The following is a 17,943-nucleotide window of genomic DNA, read 5'->3' as shown; positions in this document are numbered from 1 at the left end:
GAGCCCGAGGTCGAGCGCCTTTCCTTGCTCAGCAGGGAGCCTGCTTCTTCTGCATGTTGCTCCCCCTGCTTGTGCGTGCTCTCTCTCTCTCTCTCTCTCTCATAAATAAAACAAATAAATAAAATCTTAAAAAAAAAGTACATTCACTTTGTTGTGCAGCCATTATTGTGCATCTCTAGAATTTTTTCATCATCCCAAACTGAAACTCAGTACCCATTAAAAAATAACTCCCCATTTCCCTTCCCTTAACCCCTCATAACCACTATGCTACTTTTTTTTTTTTAACTATGCTACTTTTTTTGTCTCTGTATAGAATTTGACTATTTTAAGTACCTCATGTAACTGGAGTCATGTAAGTATTTGTCATTTATGTCTGGCTCATTTCACTTTGCATAATGTCTTCAAGGTTCATGATGTCATTCCTTTTTTTTTTTAAAGATTTTATTTATTTATTTTGACACAGAGAGAGAGGGAACACAAGCAGGGGGAGTGGGAGAGGGAGAAGCAGGCTTCCCACTGAGCAGAGAGCCCGATGTGGGGCTCGATTCCAGGACCCTGGGATCATGACCCGAACCGAAGGCAGCCGCTTTATGACTGAGCCACCCAGGCGCCCCGATTTCATTCCTTTTTAAGGCTGACTAATACCCCATTTTAATGTGTATAACACATTTTGTTTATTCATTCTTCTGTTGATGGACAGTTAGCTTACTTTCACCTTTTGGCTTTTGTGAATAATGATGCTATGACTGTGGGTGCACAAATAACTGTTTGAGTCTCTTTTAGTATTTTTAGGTATATTCCCAGAAATGGAATTGCTGGATCAGGTGGTAATGCTGTGCTTAATTTTTTGAGGAACCACCATACTGTTCAACAGCAGCAATACCGTTTTACATTCCCACCAGTAGTGCACAAGAATTCCAGTTTTCCACACTCATACCATTTGTTATTTGCTGTTTTTTTTTTTAGTAATCATCCTAATGAGTAAAATGGTATCTCATTATAGTTTTTATTTGCATTTCTCTAATGATTAATGATACTGAATATCTTTTCATGTACTTATTGGCTGTTAGTATATTTTTTGAGAAATGTCTGCTCAAGTCCTTTTCCCATTTTTTTAAAGGTTTTTTTTTTTTTTAAAGATTTTATTTATTGATTTGAGAGAGAGAGAGCACGAGAGGGAAGAGGGTCAGAGGGAGAAGCAGACTCCCTGCTGAGCAGGGAGCCTGATGTGGGACTCGATCCCGGGACTCCAGGATCATGACCTGAGCCAAAGGCAGTCGCTTAACCAACTCAGCCACCCAGGCACCCTCCCATTTTTTTAATTAGGGTTGTTTGGTATTTGGTATCCTAATTATTTTGTAGGTTTCTGCCCGTATCTTTTCTGCTTCTTAGTCTACTGCTATTCTCCTCCTTTCCTATTGTTGACAGAGCAGCTGGAACCATTCTCTCCAATGTATTGTCCCTCAGTAAATGTTTGGATGGTTAAAGGTTAAAAGTAGGGCTTTGTGGAAAGGTAGAGGTTGGTTGGGGCAAGACCTTCATTACATTTTTCTCTAGTTTTGGAGTTCCCTATTCTCTTTTAACCATCTACTTGGTGGGGTAAACTTTTTTTTTTTTTTAGGATTTATTTATTTGAGAGGGAGAGATCAAGCAAGCACGGGGAAGAGGCAGAGAGAGAGGGAGAGAGAGAATCCCTAAGCAGGCTTCCTGCTGAGCTGGGAGCCTGACGCGGGGCTCTTTCCCAGGACCCTGATACCATGTTAACCAGCTGAGCCACTCAGGCGCCCCTGGTTGGGTAGACATTTATGAAAGATTATACTTTTAGGGAAGGAAGTCCATGTGTCATTTGATTACATTTTAGAGAAGGAAAATACAGGATCTTCTTAAAAGAAATTTGATTCTTCTCTGAGAAGCTTGCTATTATTACTGTTTATCTAAGAAAATATAAGTCAGCCTGAGGTATCCAAAGAAGGATTTTACTTTTTGTGATTTCAAAGGAAGAAAATCTGTTTTTTTTTTTTTTTTTTTTTTTTTTTTAAAATTTTTTATTTATCTGACAGAGAGAGACACAGCGAGAGAGGGAACACAAGCAGGGGCAGTGGGAGAGGGAGAAGCAGGCTTCCCGCCGAGCAGGGAGCCCGATGTGGGGCTCGATCCCAGGACCCTGGGATCATGACCTGAGCCGAAGGCAGACGCTTAACGACTGAGCCACCCAGGCGCCCGGAAGAAAATCTGTTTTAATCATTTCAGTAATTCATTTTTTTTTTTAAGTACTCTCTATACTCATTATGGGGCTCGAACTCACAACCCTGAGATTAAGAGTCTCATGCTCTACCAACTGAGCCAGCCAGGTGCCTCTCAGTGATTGACTTCTTACTTAACTTTTTATTGTGTAATGATTTGGAATTTCTTATTTTGAGGCCGCTGTTTATTAGGGATTTTTGTTTCTGTTTTAGACAAGAGGGGATTAGGAGTGATCCTAGACTCAATATATATGTTAATAATTTTGAAAAGGACCAACCTGAATAAATTTAAGTACAGCAATGACAGTATATTTTATGTTTTTTATTTTTTAAAATTTAAATTCAGTTAATTAACATATGTATTATTGGTTTCAGAGGTAGAGGTCAGTGATTCATCAGTCTTATTAATACCCAGTGCTCATTACATCATATGTCCTCCTTAATGTCTGTCACCCGGCCACTCCATCCCCCCACCTCCCTCCCCTCCTGTTTCTTTGAGTTTTCCTGTTGTCTTTCTTGTTTCCTTTAAAGAACCATGGTTTTAAATTGTGAAATTAACGTTGAACAAGGCTAGAGGTCTCTGGTTTTGGCCACATCTTTTGTTCTGACCTTGGACAATCCATTTTGATTGGGGGTTATTGAGTTGTAAGAATTCTTTGTAAATCCTGGATATAAGTCTTCTGTTAGATATGCATTTTACAAATATATTCTCCTAGCCTTTGGTTGTCTTCATTTTCTTAATAATGTCTTTTGAAAAGTAGAGTTCCTAATTTTGATGAGGCTTAGTTTCTTAGTTTTTTCTTTTATGGGTTGTACTTTTGTCATATGTAAGAAATCTTTGCCTAACTGGGCAATCCATTTAACTTTCCTGGATTTCAATTTGTTTACCTGCAAGAACAAATAAGATGTGTGTGTATTTTGACTTCTTTGCAATAGTATTTTTATTCAGTGCCTTTTTGGATTCAAAAAGTAGAGGAGATAGTCTTGGGATAGAATACTAAGGTGAAAATCTACAGACCCATATTAGAATATAGAATTGGCTCTGCTTTCATAATCCTATTTGTTTCCTAATGGGTAAGTGGTAATTTCTCTCCTTCCCTCCCCCCCCCCCACAATTATTTAGGGCTCTTGGATGTAAATGATTCTCTGTGATTTTTTTCTGGGTTTTTGATACCAATTTGAATAACAATGGTTTTTGGCTTTTAATAAAAATATAGATTTATTTATAAAGTGTACATACATTTAGTAACTCATTAATATTGACATGTAATTTACTTAACAGTTCTTAAATTATGTTCAGAAGTGATCTGAGAAAGATTTGTAGGAAGGATGGGGATGGTGGCTTATCAGGATTTTGTATTTTGAGGACAATCCATGGGTATTAAGAGATGGTCAGAAATGAGTTTCTTGGGAGCCAGGAAATTCAACTTTATATGTAATTGGGTTGTATAATTTCGTACAAGCATTGTTTGCAAAAGAGAGCAATATTTATTGTAGCACAGTGGTAGTTATATTTATTGTGGCATATCAAATCATTTAAACTCTAGCAGTAAATAGTCAAAACCAGGAAGGAGCTTGTCATAGTAGTTAACATTAAAATGTTTGTTAGCTGTTTGGGAGAACAGGGAGAAAATTGCCTTCTGAAGTAGTGGGTACAGAGTTCAAACCAGCAAATGAATGCTGAAGGTTTGATTCTAGTGCCAATTTTCTTAAATTCTGTTATCATACTCTTGAACCTTGAAAGTTACATCTTTCTCTTTTTCTCTTTGAATAAGATAATTGTCTTTTTATGCATATGCTTTAGATCCACACACATACATTTGGTTGGAAAATGGGAAAGGAGCTTTCAATGATCTGAGATCATTTACATGATGTTCAGAGCCAAGGTGTCACTTTTGAGAGCGAGAGAGAATGGTCTATGCCCTACCTCTCTGTTAAGGTAACTTTTCCTAGTAAATAAGCAATTTTTCAACAGTCTCTTTAACAAATGGTATTGGGAAAATTGGACAGCCACATGCAGAAGAATGAAACTGGACCATTTCCTTACACCACACACAAAAATAGACTCAAAATGGATGAAAGACCTAAATGTGAGACAGGAATCCATCCAAACCCTAGAGAGAAAACAGGCAACAACCTCTTCAACCTTAGCCACAGCAGCTTCTTCCTAAAAACATCGCCAAAGGCAAGGGAAGCAAGGGCAAAAATGAACTATTAATAGGGACTTCATCAAGATAAAAAGCTTTTGCACAGCAAAGGAAACAGTCAACAAAACCAAAAGACAACTGACAGAATGGGAGAAGATATTTGCAAATGACATTATCAGATAAAGGGCTAGTATCAAAAATCTATAAAGAACTTATCAAACTCAACACCCAAAGAACAAATAATCCAGTCGAAATGGGCAGAAGACATGAACAGACATTTCTCCAAAGAAGACATCCAAATGGCCAACAGACACATGAAAAAATGCTCAACATCACTCGGCATCAGGGAAATACAAATCAAAACCTCAATGAAGTACCACCTCACACCAGTCAGAATGGCTAAAATTAACAAGTCAGGAAAGGACAGATGTTGGCGAGGATGTGGAGAAAGGGGAACCCTCCTACCCTGTTGGTGGGAATGCAAGCTGGTGCAGCCACTCTGGAAAACAGTATGGAGGTTCCTCACAAAGTTGAAAATAGAGCTACCCTATGACCCAGCAGTTGTACTACTGGGTATTTACCCCCAAAGATACAGATGTAGTCATCCAAAGGGGTACTTGCACCTCAGTGTTTATAGCAGCAATGTCCACAATAGTCAAACTATGGAACGAGCCAATATGTCCATCAAGTGGATAAAGAAGATGTGGTGTATATATCTACAATGGACTATTAAGCAGCCTTCAAAAAAACCCACAAAACCGAAATCTTGCCATTTGCGAAGACGTGGATAGAACTGAGGGTATTATGCTAAGTGAAATAAGTCAATCAGAGAAAGACAGGTATCATATGATCTCACTGATAGGAGGAATTCTTAATCTCAGGAAACAAACTGAGGGTTGCCAGAGTGGTGGGGGTGGGAGGAATGGGGTGGCTGGGTGATGGACATTGGGGAGGGTATATGCTATGGTGAATGCTGTGAATTGTGTAAGACTGATGAATCACAGATCTGTACCTCTGAAACAAATTATATGTTAAAAAAAAAAAAAAGACAGGAAGGGAAAAATGAAGCAGGGGGCATCGGAGGGGGAGACGAACCATGAAAGACTGGACTCAGAAACAGAGTTTTAGAGGGGAGGGGGTGGGGGGGATGGGTTAGCCCAGTGATGGGTATTAAGGAGGGCACGTATTGAATGGAGCACTGGGTGTTATACGCAAACAATGAATCATGGAACACGGCATCAAAAACTAATGATGTAATGTATGGTGACTAACATTAACATAATAAAATTAAAAAAAAAACAGTTTTTCCCCATCGTCAGTGGGCTTGAATTCCATTTCCTCTTACTTTATTGAGAATGTTATGGAAATGAGCATTTGCCTTCTACAACCCAAAGAACTCTTAACCCCTCTGATAATACCTTCAACTCATACATCAAGTTCAGTTCCCTTGCTATCATTAGTAGAGAATGGGATCTAAACATTGTTCCTTCTAGTTAGTCTCTGCTACTATGACTGGAGAGAGCAGGATCTAGTTTTCAACCCAGCTGGGTAGTGTGACTACTGCTTGCATACACAAGAACCATTATCACCTCCATGGTTCTACTACCATCTGGATTGAGGCTCCATTCTTCACAGTAGTGGCTGGTGAATGAATACAGACTTTTAAAAACTGATCCTTTTAGAGACAGCTATTTCACTTGAGTGGTGTTTTGAGAACATGGCTAAGTGGCCCTGTCCAAAGGAGACTACTCAGTATTTACAGTTACTGTATATGCTTCTGTATTTAATTTAAAAAAATTTTTTTAAAGATGTATTTATTTGGGGGGGAGGGGCAAAAGGAGGAGAGGATCTCAAGCAGACTCCCCACTGAGTGTGGAGCCCAACTTGGCTCGATTTCACAACCCTCAGATCATGACCTGAGCTGAAATCAAGAGTCAGACACTCTGCCAAATGAACCACCCAGGTGCCCCACTTCCATACTGTAGTGAGGCTGTTTGAGAGTTTGACTTATTTAGGTTTTAGTTCTCTGAATACCACTGTGTACTTTGCTCTTTGAGCTATGTACTTGTGCTTCGATAAGCAGTTTTTCTCCTTACCAGTTTAGTGTGGTTTTGGGGGTTGGTTTGTTTTTGGTTTTTTTGAGAGAGAGGTGGGGGGGAAGGGCAGAGGTAGAGGGAGAGAGAGAATCTTAAGCAGACGCCACGCCTAGTGCAGAGCCCAACTATACAGGGCTTGATGGGGAGGATCAGTCTTACAACCCTGAGATCATGACCTGAGCTGAAATCAAGAGTCAAATGCTTAACTGACTGAGCCACCCAGTTGCCCCTAGTATATTTTCTGAAATGTCTTTTTGATTGCTTCTTTTAAGAATTATAGGCCCATATTAAATTATTGAAAAGTTTTCTAGGTCAGAATAGTTGTGGCCTCTAAAAACAATGGATTATGTTAGATATGTTATTTCTGAAAATAAACCAAGCAAATTTCATAATATCCTGACTAATAATTTTTCTATAAATAAGATACATATTTTATTTTTATTTTTTTTAAAGATTTTTATTTATTAGAGAATGAGATAGAGAGCATGAGAGGGGAGAGGGTCAGAGGGAGAAGCAGACTCCCTGCTGAGCAGGGAGCCCAATGTGGGACTCGATCCCAGGACTCCAGGATCATGACCTGAGCCGAAGGCAGTTGCTCAACCAACTGAGCCACCCAGGCACCCAATACATGTTTTAAAATAAAGCTAGAAATGTAGTTTGCTGTTTGTTGCTTATGGGGCAAGATATTACTGAAATAATCTTGTGAAATGTGTCTTTCTCTTTCCACATTTTTATTTCTGTTGCCTTTCAGGAAGATGTTAAGGTTGGTTTTTACCTCTGGCAGTGTTTTAGCACCTCCTTTCTACATTAGACATTGTCACATTTTTCTAGTGTGATAGTAAATATTACTCAAATGATACAAAAGTGTTAAGAATTGACCCTATTTTAAGTTTCTTTGTAACTGACAGACTAATAGGTAATAGATTATTTTAATATTGTACTGCATCTTAGATTCAAACTGATACCTTGAGTGGTTCAAGTCACAGTGGTTTACCAGGTGAAGATAGAGACTCTACTGTACTTGATGGTGAAAGTTTTTTTAAAAATCATGTAAAAAGTTCATTATTTTTTAAATTTTATTTTTATTTTTAAAGATTTTATTTATTTGTTAGAGCACAAGTAGGGGGAGTGGCAGCCAGAGGGAGAAGCAGGCTGCCGCTGAGCAAGGAGCCTGATGTGGGACTCGATCCCAGGACCCTGAGATCACGATCTGAGCTGAAGTCACACGCTTAACTGTCTGAACCACTCAGGCGCCCCTGGAGTTAGGTTTATTGAGATGTAAGTTGCACATAGTAAAATTCATCCTTTTCTAGTGTACTGGTCTTTGAATTTTGACAAACAGTTGTGTTCCTTTGTGGTCATACATTTCTCCCCAGCTCTATCCTCTAAGTATGGATGTGTTTTCTGTCCCAGTAGTTTTGCCTTTTACAGAATGTCATATAAATAGAATCATAGGATATATCAGTTCTTAGAACTGATGTAACAAGTTACCACATACTGGTTAGTTTAAAACAGCTGAACCTTATTCTGTCACAGTATTGGAGTCTAAAAGACCAAACTAAGATGTCAGTAGAGCTGGAACTTCTCAGAAGGAGAATCTGTGCCATGCCTCTCTTGTAACTTCTGATGGTTGCTGGCCATCCTTGCAGTCCTTGGCTTTGTATATGCTTCTTTCCAATCTCTGCCTCTGTCTTTGTGTGGCATTCTCCTCCCTATGTGTTGTCACATCATCTTTACTCTGTGCATGTCTGTATGTCCAAATTTTCTTCTTATAAGGACACAAGTCATAGAATTAGGGCCCACTCTAATCTAGTATGACCTCATCATAAGGATTACATCTACAAAGGTCCTATTAGACAAATAAGGTCACATTCTGAGGTTTCAGGTGGACATAAATTTTGGGGAGACACTATTCAGCATAGCACATAGGGTATGTAGCTTTTTTAAAAGAATGTGTTTTTTGGGGGGGTACCTGGGATGGCTCAGTTGGTTAAGTGTCCAACTCGATTTTGGCTCAGATCATGATTTCAGGGTAGTGGGATCAAGCCCCACCTCAGGTTCTATGCTCAGCTGGGTGTCTGCTGGAGATTCTCTTTCCCCCTGCCCCTCCTCCCCCTGCATGCATGCACGCATGCTCTCTTAAATAATCTTTTTTTTTTTTTTTAAAGATTTTATTTACTTATTTGACAGAGAGAGACACAGCAAGAAAGGGAACACAAGCGGGGAGTGGGAGAGGGAGAAGCAGGCCTCCTGCCGAGCAGGGAGCCTGATGTGGGGCTCGATCCCAGGACCCTGGGATCATGACCTGAGCCGAAGGCAGATGCTTAATGACTGAGCCACCCAGGCGCCCCATAAAAATCTTTTTTAAAAATGTGGTTTTTTAAAATGTTTTTAATGCTACTTAAAAAAAATACAGTAAAATTGGCTTATTTTTGGTGTACAGTTGTATGAATTTTAACTCGTACAGATTTTTGTAACACCATAATCAGGATATAGAATAATTCCCTCATGCCAGAAACCTCCCTTGTACTGCACTTTGTAGTCCTACCCACCCTCTACTCTTTTTTTTTAATAAAGATTTTTATTTATTTATTAAGAGAGAGAGAGAGAATGGTAGAGAGAGAGCATGAGAGGGAAGAAGGTCAGAGGGAGAAGCAGACTTCCCGCTGAGCAGGGAGCCCGATGCGGGACTCTATCCCAGGACTCCAGGATCATGACCTGAGCCAAAGGCAGTTGCTTAACCGACTGAGCCACCCAGGTGCCCTCACCCTCTACTCTTAACAGCAATAGATTTGTTATCTATCTCTGTTGTTTTGTCTTTTGGAGATTGTCACTGTAAACAGCATAATACATATGTAACTTTTTTAAAGATTTTATTTATTTATTTGACAGAGAAAGACACAGCGAGAGAGGGAACACAAGCAGGGGGAGTGGGAGAGGGAGAAGCAGGCCTCCCGCGGAGCAGGGAGCCCAATGCGGGGCTCGATCCCAGGACCCTGGGATCATGACCTGAGCTGAAGGCAGACACTTAACCCAGGTGCCCCCATATGTAACATTTTGAGACTGGGTTTCACTGAGCATGATGCCTTCCAGATTCATCCAAGTTGTTTCATTTATCAGTAGTTTGTTTCTTTTTGTTGCCTGGTAGTATTCCAGTGTATGAATGCAACACAGTTTATCAATTTATCTGTTGAGGGATTTTGAGTTGTTTGACGTTTTTGGCAGTTATGAACAGAGTTACTATAAACATTCCTGTACAGATTTTAAGTGAATGTTGCTTTTTTATTTCTTTAGGCAAGGTTTCTTTTTTCTTTTCTTTTTCTTTTTTTTTTTTTAAGATTTTATTTATTTATTTAACAGAGAGAGGGAGAGCACAAGTAGGCAGAGCAGCACGCAGAGGGAAAGGGAGAAGCAGGCTCTCTGCTGTGCAGGGAGCCGGACACGGGGCTCGATCCCAGGGCCCTGGAGTCACGACCTGAACCAAAGGCAGCCACTTTAACTGACTGAGCCACCCAGGCACCCCTAGGTAGGGTTTCTTAATCTTGGTACTATGACATGTTGGGCTGGGTAATTAATTCTCTGTTGTGGAGGGCTAGATTGTAGGATGTTTAGTAGCATCCCTTGCTTCTAACCATTAGGTAACTAGCCACCTGCACCTCCAAGCCAGTTGTTAAAAAAAAAAAAAAGAAAGAAAGAAAAAAGTCCCATTGTACAAAATAGCCTCCGGTTAAGAACTCTGCTCTAAGGTAAATACCTAGAAATGGGATTGTTGGGTTGTATGGTAAATGTGTTGAAATTAGGCAAAGTAGGCAAAATATTTTCCATATTGACTTTACCATTTTGTGTTCCAACCAACGATATAAGGATGTTTGTGTCCTTGTCAGCGCTTGTTATTGTCAGTATTTTCTTGTTGTAGCCATTCTAATAGGAATGTCATGGTATCTCACTGTGATGGGGTACTCTATATTCTTCCTCTTCCTCTTCTTCTCCAGCTAGTTTGAAAAAAATCTAAGCTACAGAAAAGTCAGAAGAATAGTATTGTGAATACTTATAAGCACTTGGCCTAGATTGACCAGTTAATAACATCTTTTCACATTTACTTTCTCTCTCTCTCTAGATACTTTTGATTTTGCTGAACCATAAGAAAGTAAGTTGCAGCCATCATGATATTTCACCCCTAAACACTTTTGCATTACTTCTCCCAAGAAAAAGGATATTTTCCTAACCATAAGTGTGTTATTACTTCAAAGAAAATTATCCTTAATTCCATAATATCAACTAATATTCAGATTCAGATTTTCCCAGTTGCCCCCAAAAGTCTTTTATGGTTTTGCCTTCAGATCTAGGATTCAGTCAAGGTTTACACATTTGTTGTTATGTCTCTTTGTTTTTTGGTTTTTTTTTTAAAGATTTTATTTATTTGATAGAGAGCATGCGAGAGCATGAGTGAGGGGCAGAGAGAGAGGGAGAAGCAGACTCCCTGCTGAGTAGGGAGACCCATGTGGGGCTCGATCCCAGGATCAGGACCTGAGCCGAAGGCAGACGCTTAACTGACTGAGCCACTCAAGCGCCCCGGTTCCTTGCCACATACACCTTTTTATAGGGCTGCTGGAGTCTCCTCACAAATTGGCAACTGACTTCCCTGAGAGCAAGTAACCCGGGAAAGTGGCATTACCCACTCCCCCTTTTTTTAAATTGTGGTACAATGCATATAACAGTAAAATTTACCATCATAACCATTTTTTTAAGGATTTCTTTAAAGATTTTATTTGTCAGAGAGAGAGCACGAGCAGGGGGAGCGGCAGGCAGAGGGAGAAACAGGCTCCCCGTTGAGCAAGGAGCCCAACTCAGGACTTGATCCCAAGACCTCAGGACCATGACCCAAGCCGAAGGCAGACACCCAATTGACTGAGCCACCCAGGCATCCCCTATCATAACCATTTTTTAAAAAGATGTATTTATTTCTTTTAGGGATAATGGGTGAGTCGGGGGAGGGGCAAAAGGAGCCGGGGAGGGGAAACAGACTCCCCACTGAGTGTGGAGCCTGATGTAGGGCTTGATTTCAGGACCCAGAGATCATGACCTGAGCTGAAACCAAGAGTCAGACACTTAACCAACTGAGCCACCTAGGTGTCCCCATCATAACCATTTTAAGTCTATGGTTCAGTGGTATTCAGTACCTTCATAGCACTGTGCAGTCATCACCACCATCCATCTCTAGAATTCTTTTCGTCTTGCAAAATTGAAACTCTACCTCATTAAACAATAACTCCACATCCCCTCCTCCCCTGAGCCCTTGGTGTAACTATTGCTGTACTTTTGGTCTCTGATTTTGACTACTCTAGGTAGCTCATATAAGTGGAATCATCTTTTTGTGGCTGGCTTATTTCACTCAGCATAATGTCCTCAAGGTCTGTCCATGTTATAGCATGTGTCAGAATTTACTTACTTTTATTTTCCTTCCTAATACTATTCCATTGTATGTATATACCACGTTTTGCTTATCCGTTCATCCATTGATGGACACTTGGGTAACTTCCACATTTTAGCTGTTATGAATAATGCTGCTATGAACTTATATGTACGAACACCTCTTCTAGACCCTACTTTGAATTCTTTTGGGTATATAGCAGGACGTGGAATTACTGGATCATATGGTAATTCTATTTTTACATTTTTGAGGAACCACCATACTGTTTCCCACAGCAGCTATATCCTTTTACATTCTCACCATTGGTGCACAAGGATTATAATTTCTCCACATCTTTGACAACATTTGTTATTATCTTGGTTTTTTTTGATAGTAGCCATCCTGATGGATGTGAGTTGGTATTTTATTGTGGTTTTGATTTGGATTTCCCTAATGATTAGTGGTATTGAGTGTCTTTTCATGTACTTACTGGCCATTTGGAGAAATGTCTGTTCAAACACTTTATCCATTTTTGAATTAGGTTTTTATTGTTGTTGAGTTTTAGGAGTTCTCTGTATATTCTGGATATTAATCCTTTAGATGAATGATTTGCAAGTATTTTCCCTATTTTGTAGGTTGCCTTTTCATCCCGTTGATAGTGTCTTTTGCGCAAAAGTTTTAGATTTTAGTGAAGTCCAGTTTATTTTTTTCTTTGTTGCTTATGCCTTTGGTGTCATTGGACTCATTGCCAAATCCAATGTTGTGAAGCATTTGTCCTATTTTCCTCTAAGAGTTTTATATTTTTAGGTCTTAGCATTTAGGTCTTTGATCCATTTTTAATTTTTGTAAATGGTGTTAGGTAAAGGTCCAACTTTATTCTTTTGCAAGGGGACATCCGGTTTTCCCAGGATCATTTGTTGAAAAGACTGTCCTTTCCCCATTGAATGGTCTTGGCAGTTGTCAAAAATCATTTTACTTTAAGAGTTTATTTTTGGGCTCTCTATTCTAGTCCAATGGAATAAGTTTGTATGTCTTTATGCCAGTACCACAATGTTTTGATTATTGCAGCCCTGTACTAAATTTTGAAATCAGGAAATATAAGTCCTCTAACTTTGTTCTTTTTCAAGATTGTTTTGGCCATTCAAGGTCTCTGAAGATTCTATATGAATTTTAGGATGGATTTTCTGTTATTGCAAGGAACATCACTGGGTTTTTGATAGGGGTTGCATTGAATCTGTAGACTGCTTTGGGTAGTATTAACATCTTAAGACTTCTAATCCATAAACACAGGATATCTTCCTATTTATTGTGTCTTCTTTAATTTCTTTCAGCGTTTTATAGTTTTCATTGTTACAAGTCTTTTACCTCATTGGTTAATTCGTAAGTGTCTTACTGTTTGTTTTTTTTAAAGATTTTATATATTAGAGAGTGAGAGAAGGCAGGAGTGGGGCTGGGGCAGAGAGAGGGAGAAGCAGGCTCCCCGCTGAGCAGGGAGGCAGACTGGGGCTTGATTCCAGGACCCCAGGATCATGACCCGAGTGGAAGGTAGATGCTTAACCTACTAAATTTTTTGTTTTCTTAATTTCCTGCTTGGATTGTTGATTGTTAATGAATGGAAATGCAGCAGATTTTTGTGTGTTGATTTCTGTATCTTGCTAGTTTGCTGGATTTATTAGTCCTAACAGTTTTTGTGTGTGTGGAATATCTAAGGTTTTCTATATATAAAAGATCATATCTTCAAACAGAATTTTACTTCTTCCTTTCTAATTTGGGTGCTTTTTATTTCTTTTTCTTGCCTAATTGCTTTGGTTTGGACTTCCAGGACTGTGTTGAATGGGAGTTGTGAGAGTGGGCATCCTTGCTTTATTCCTGGTCTTTAAGAAAAAGCTTTCATTCTTTCACCATTGAGTATGATGTCTGTTGTGGGTTTTTCATATATGGCTTTTATTAACATAATGAGGTGGTTCCCTTTTATTCCTACTTTGTTGAATATTTTTATCATGAAAGGATGTTAAATATTTTCAGATGCTTTTTCTCTATCAATTGAGGTGATCATGTTTTTTTTCCCTTCATTCTTTTAATATGGTGTATTACATTGATTAATTTTTATATGTTGAACCATCCTTGAATGCCAGGAATAAACCTACTTGGTGTATAATCCTTTCAGTATGCTGAGAAATGTCTATTTCTACCTTCAGATGTGTTAGTTTTTGCTTCATATATTTTGATGTCCTGTTACTAGTTGTGTAAATGTTTCTAATTACTGTATCTTCCTGCTGTTTTGGACCTTTTATTAATATTGTAACATCTTTTGTCTCGTAACCTTTTTTTTTAGTTCTGTTTGTTTGTTTATCTGCCTATTTAATCTCTATACCCAACACGGGGCTTGAATTTATTACCCTGAGATCAAGTGTCACATGTTCCCCTAACTGAGCCAGCCATAAAGTCTCATAACCTTTTTTGATTTAAAGTCATTTTGGGGGTACCTGGGTGGCTCAGTTGGTTAAATGTCTGCCTTTGGCTCAGGTCATGATCCTGGAGTCCTGGGATCAAGTCCTGCATTGGGCTCCCTGTTCGGCGGGGAATATGCTTCTCGCTCTCCCTCTGCTCTTCCCCTCCCCCTGCAACTCCCCCCCACCCCGCTCTTACTTTTTCTCTGTCTCAGATAAATAAATAAAATCTTAGAAAAAAATAAAGTCTACTTTGTGTGACTTTGGTAGACTTACCTCAGCAGTCCTTTGGTTACTATTTATAATTTACATGTATTATCTTTTTCCATCCTTTTACTTTTTGCCTATTTGTGTCTTTGGATCTAGAATGAGTCTCTTGTAGACAGCATATGATCAGATGATGTTTTTAATCCATTCTACCAATTTCTGTCTTTTGATTGGAGAGTTCAGTCCATTTCATGTAAAGTAATTACTGGTAAAGAGGGACTTCCTCATTTTACTCTTTGTTTTCCATATGTGTTATAGCTTTTTTTGTCATTCATTTCCTTCATTACTCTCATTGTGTTTAATTGATAGTGAAACATTTGCATTGCCTTCTCGTTTCCTTTTGTATATATTCTGTAACTTCTTTGTGGTTACCATGGGGATTACATTTAAAGTCCTAAAGTTATAATACTCTAATTTGAATTTATAACTGCTTCATTTCAATAATATAAAAAGCTGTTCTTTTAGAGCTCTGTCACTACCCATTTTAGTTGTTGATGTTACAAAATTACATCTTTACACATTGTTGTGGCATTGCTTTTTATGACCTTGCCTTAGAAGTCACATACTGTCCTTTCTATTCGTGAACATTCTATTCATTAGAAGAGTAACTAAATCTGGCCTGCATTCAAGAGGCAGGGTATTAGGTTCCATCTTTTGAAGGGAGGAGTATCAAATAGTTTATGGATATATTTTAAAATGCCATCATCTATTGATGATTCTTGCCTGACTAAGTTATTACATTAGAGGTTGCAAAATCATGGTTCTTTCATTTCTTCTTCATTCATTTCTTCTTTCATTTCTTTTTCATTTATTAAGCTCAGCTAAATTTTAAGGGGAAAGTCAGTCCCCATGACCAGCCTCCAAATACTATTTCCAAACCAGTTTTTTTAATTACATTTTATTACTTTTTATTCTTATCCCCAAATCTTCTGGTTTATTAGATTACTTAACATTTCTGTGCTTGTTTCATCATTGGTAAAATGTGGATAGTAATATCTATGTCATAGGGAATGTATTAATTTCCTGTGACTGCTATAACAACTTACCTCTAACTTGGTGACTTAAAATAGAGAATTTCTCACAGTTCTAGAGGCCAAAAGCCTGAAGTCAAGATGTCAGAAGAACTGCATTTGCTCTAAAAGCTCTAGGGAGAATCCTTCCTTCCTTTTCCCACCTTCTGGTGGCTCTTAGGTGTCCCTTGGCTTGTGGCTGCATAATATTAATCTCTACCTGTCTTCACATGGCCTTTTTCTCTTCTTCTTTTTGTGAGTCTCTTAACAGGACAGTTGTCATGGGATTTAAGGTCCACCTGGATAATCTGGGATGATATCATCTTGAAATTCCTAATTATATCTGTAAAGACCCTTTTTCCATGTAAGGTCACATTTGTAGGTTCAGGAAATAAGATGTGGACATAGTATCTTGGGAGCCACTACTCAACTCATTATGAGGGTATTAAATGAGTTACTACATGTAAAATTCTTTAAAACAGTTCCCAGCACATGATTATTCAACAAATTAGTTACTTTTTTAAAAAGATTTTAGTTTTAAGTATGTCTACACCCAAGTGGATCTCGAACTCACAACCCTGAGATCAAGAGTCACATGCTCTACTGACTGAGCCAACAGGCGCCCCAAAGTAGTTTTTTTTTTTTTTTTTAAGGGGGAGAGGAACAGAGTGAAAGAGCGAGAATCTTAAGCAGGCTCTAAGCCCAGCGCAGAGCCTGTTGCAGAGCCTGATACAGGGCTCACAACCCTGAGATCATGACCTGAGCCAAAATCAAGAGTTGGATGCTTAACCAACTGAGCCCAAACTAGTAATTTTTTATTATGATGACGCTTGTAGTTTATTGCAGCCTCCTGAATTTAATATTTTTTCTTTTATACCACCTTATTTTAGCAGTTTAAATTTCCATACCTATCATCCACAATTAGTGTGGCTTTATGTTATGGTTAAACCAGTATAGATCTGGTTTATTTCTGTTGACACAGCATTTCATCTTGTCCCTGTTCACAATCAAAACCATCCCAATTTGTATAAAAAATTAAATGGTCACGCTCCCATAATTCATCCTATTTCGCCTTTTAAGAAATAAATCATTACCAAATATAAAATAAGTACACACCCTTCTATTTGAATTGTAAGAACTTCAGGATAAGTTCTAAGCATGTTAGGTTGGTACTTCAGTGTAAGTTTTCTTTGTGTAATTTAGAGCAAAGATCTTACGTTACCCTAGTACTTAGCCAAGATTATACCTTGGCTTCTCTGTTAGTGTTCTATTAATATGCAGTAGATTATCCTGAAGTTCAGGGCTTAAAATAATAATAACTTATTATCTTCTGCAGTTTCTGTGGGTGAAAAATTTGGGAGTAGCTTAGCTGAGCAGTTGTGGCTCAAGGTCTCTCTTGGTGTACCTCCTGATATCCATTACATATCAGGCTGCATTGATCTTTAGTCTTGACTGGGACTGAAATATCTACTTCCAAGGTCACCCACTCATGGTTAGCAAATTGGTGCTGGCTTTTGGTGGGAGGCTTCATTTCCTTTTTACCTGGGCATCTCCATAGGACCACTTGAATGTCTACATAGTATGGTAGCTGACTTCTCCCAGAACAAGCAATCCTAGGGATCAAGGCAAAAATTTGTAATGCCTTTTATGACCTAGCTTTAAATATAGTACACTCTTACTTCCACCATATTCTGTTGGTTGTATAAGCCAACCATGTGTTACTGTCAGGGAAATTACACAAGAGTTTTGAATATCAGGAGATAAGGACTTTGGGGGGGGCATTTTTTTTTTAAGATTTTATTATTTATTTATTAGAGAGCGAGCGAGAGAGAGCACCAACAAGGGGAGTGGCAGGCAGAGGGAGAAGCAGGCTCCCTGCTGAGTAAGGAGCCCCATGGAGGGGTCCATCCCAGGACCCTGGGATCATGACCCAAGGGGAAGGCAGACGCTTAACCAACTGAGCCACTCAGGCATCCCTTGAGGGACATTTTTGAGGCTGGCTACCACGGCTTCTAGACTTCTAACTGGCCAAGAATTAAAATCTTTTTATAGGGCCCCTGGGTGGCTCAGTTAAGCAACTGCCTTCGGCTCAGGTCATGATCCTGGAATCCCGGGATCGAGTCCCTCATTGGGCTCCCTGCTCAGTGGGGAGTCTGCTTCTCCCTCTGACCCTCCTCCCTCTTGTGCTGTCTCTCATTCTCTCTCTCAAATAAAAAAAAAAATCTTTTTATATATTTTTTCTTTCTTAACTCCATCTGAATTCCAGGAGTGCCAACCTAGCTTTTGTTGTTGTTTTCTCTTTGTGTTGTCCTGTTATGAA

General features: G+C 39.0%; 1 protein-coding gene and 1 long non-coding RNA gene across 8 annotated transcripts in view; one reads left to right on the top strand and one right to left on the bottom strand.

Annotated features, from left to right (window-relative positions):
* The window catches only part of ITCH (itchy E3 ubiquitin protein ligase), a 119,967-nt gene that overhangs the window by 9,592 nt on the left and 92,432 nt on the right, over window positions 1–17,943 (top strand). For 2 of the 6 annotated variants that reach the window (XM_025875840.2, XM_025875838.2), the window contains exon 3: window positions 10,604–10,633. The exons of the other annotated variants lie outside the window; for them this stretch is intronic. The gene's annotated coding sequence lies outside the window, so the exon portion shown is untranslated. The remainder of the gene's footprint in view (window positions 1–10,603; window positions 10,634–17,943) is intronic. 6 annotated transcript variants of the gene reach the window in all.
* The window catches only part of LOC141370566 (uncharacterized), a 70,272-nt gene continuing 62,665 nt past the window's right edge, over window positions 10,337–17,943 (bottom strand). For both annotated transcript variants that reach the window (XR_012374720.1, XR_012374721.1), the window contains exon 3: window positions 10,337–10,499. This is a non-coding gene — a long non-coding RNA (uncharacterized lncRNA). The remainder of the gene's footprint in view (window positions 10,500–17,943) is intronic.

Source organism: Callorhinus ursinus, unplaced genomic scaffold, assembly GCF_003265705.2.
Source record: "Callorhinus ursinus isolate GAN/ISIS: 27379988/994484 unplaced genomic scaffold, GSC_fseal_2.0 scaffold38, whole genome shotgun sequence".
NCBI classification, from domain to species: Eukaryota; Metazoa; Chordata; class Mammalia; order Carnivora; family Otariidae; genus Callorhinus; species Callorhinus ursinus.
The sequence above is the reverse complement of the archived record's forward strand: the minus strand, read 5'-3'. Positions and strand labels throughout refer to the sequence as shown.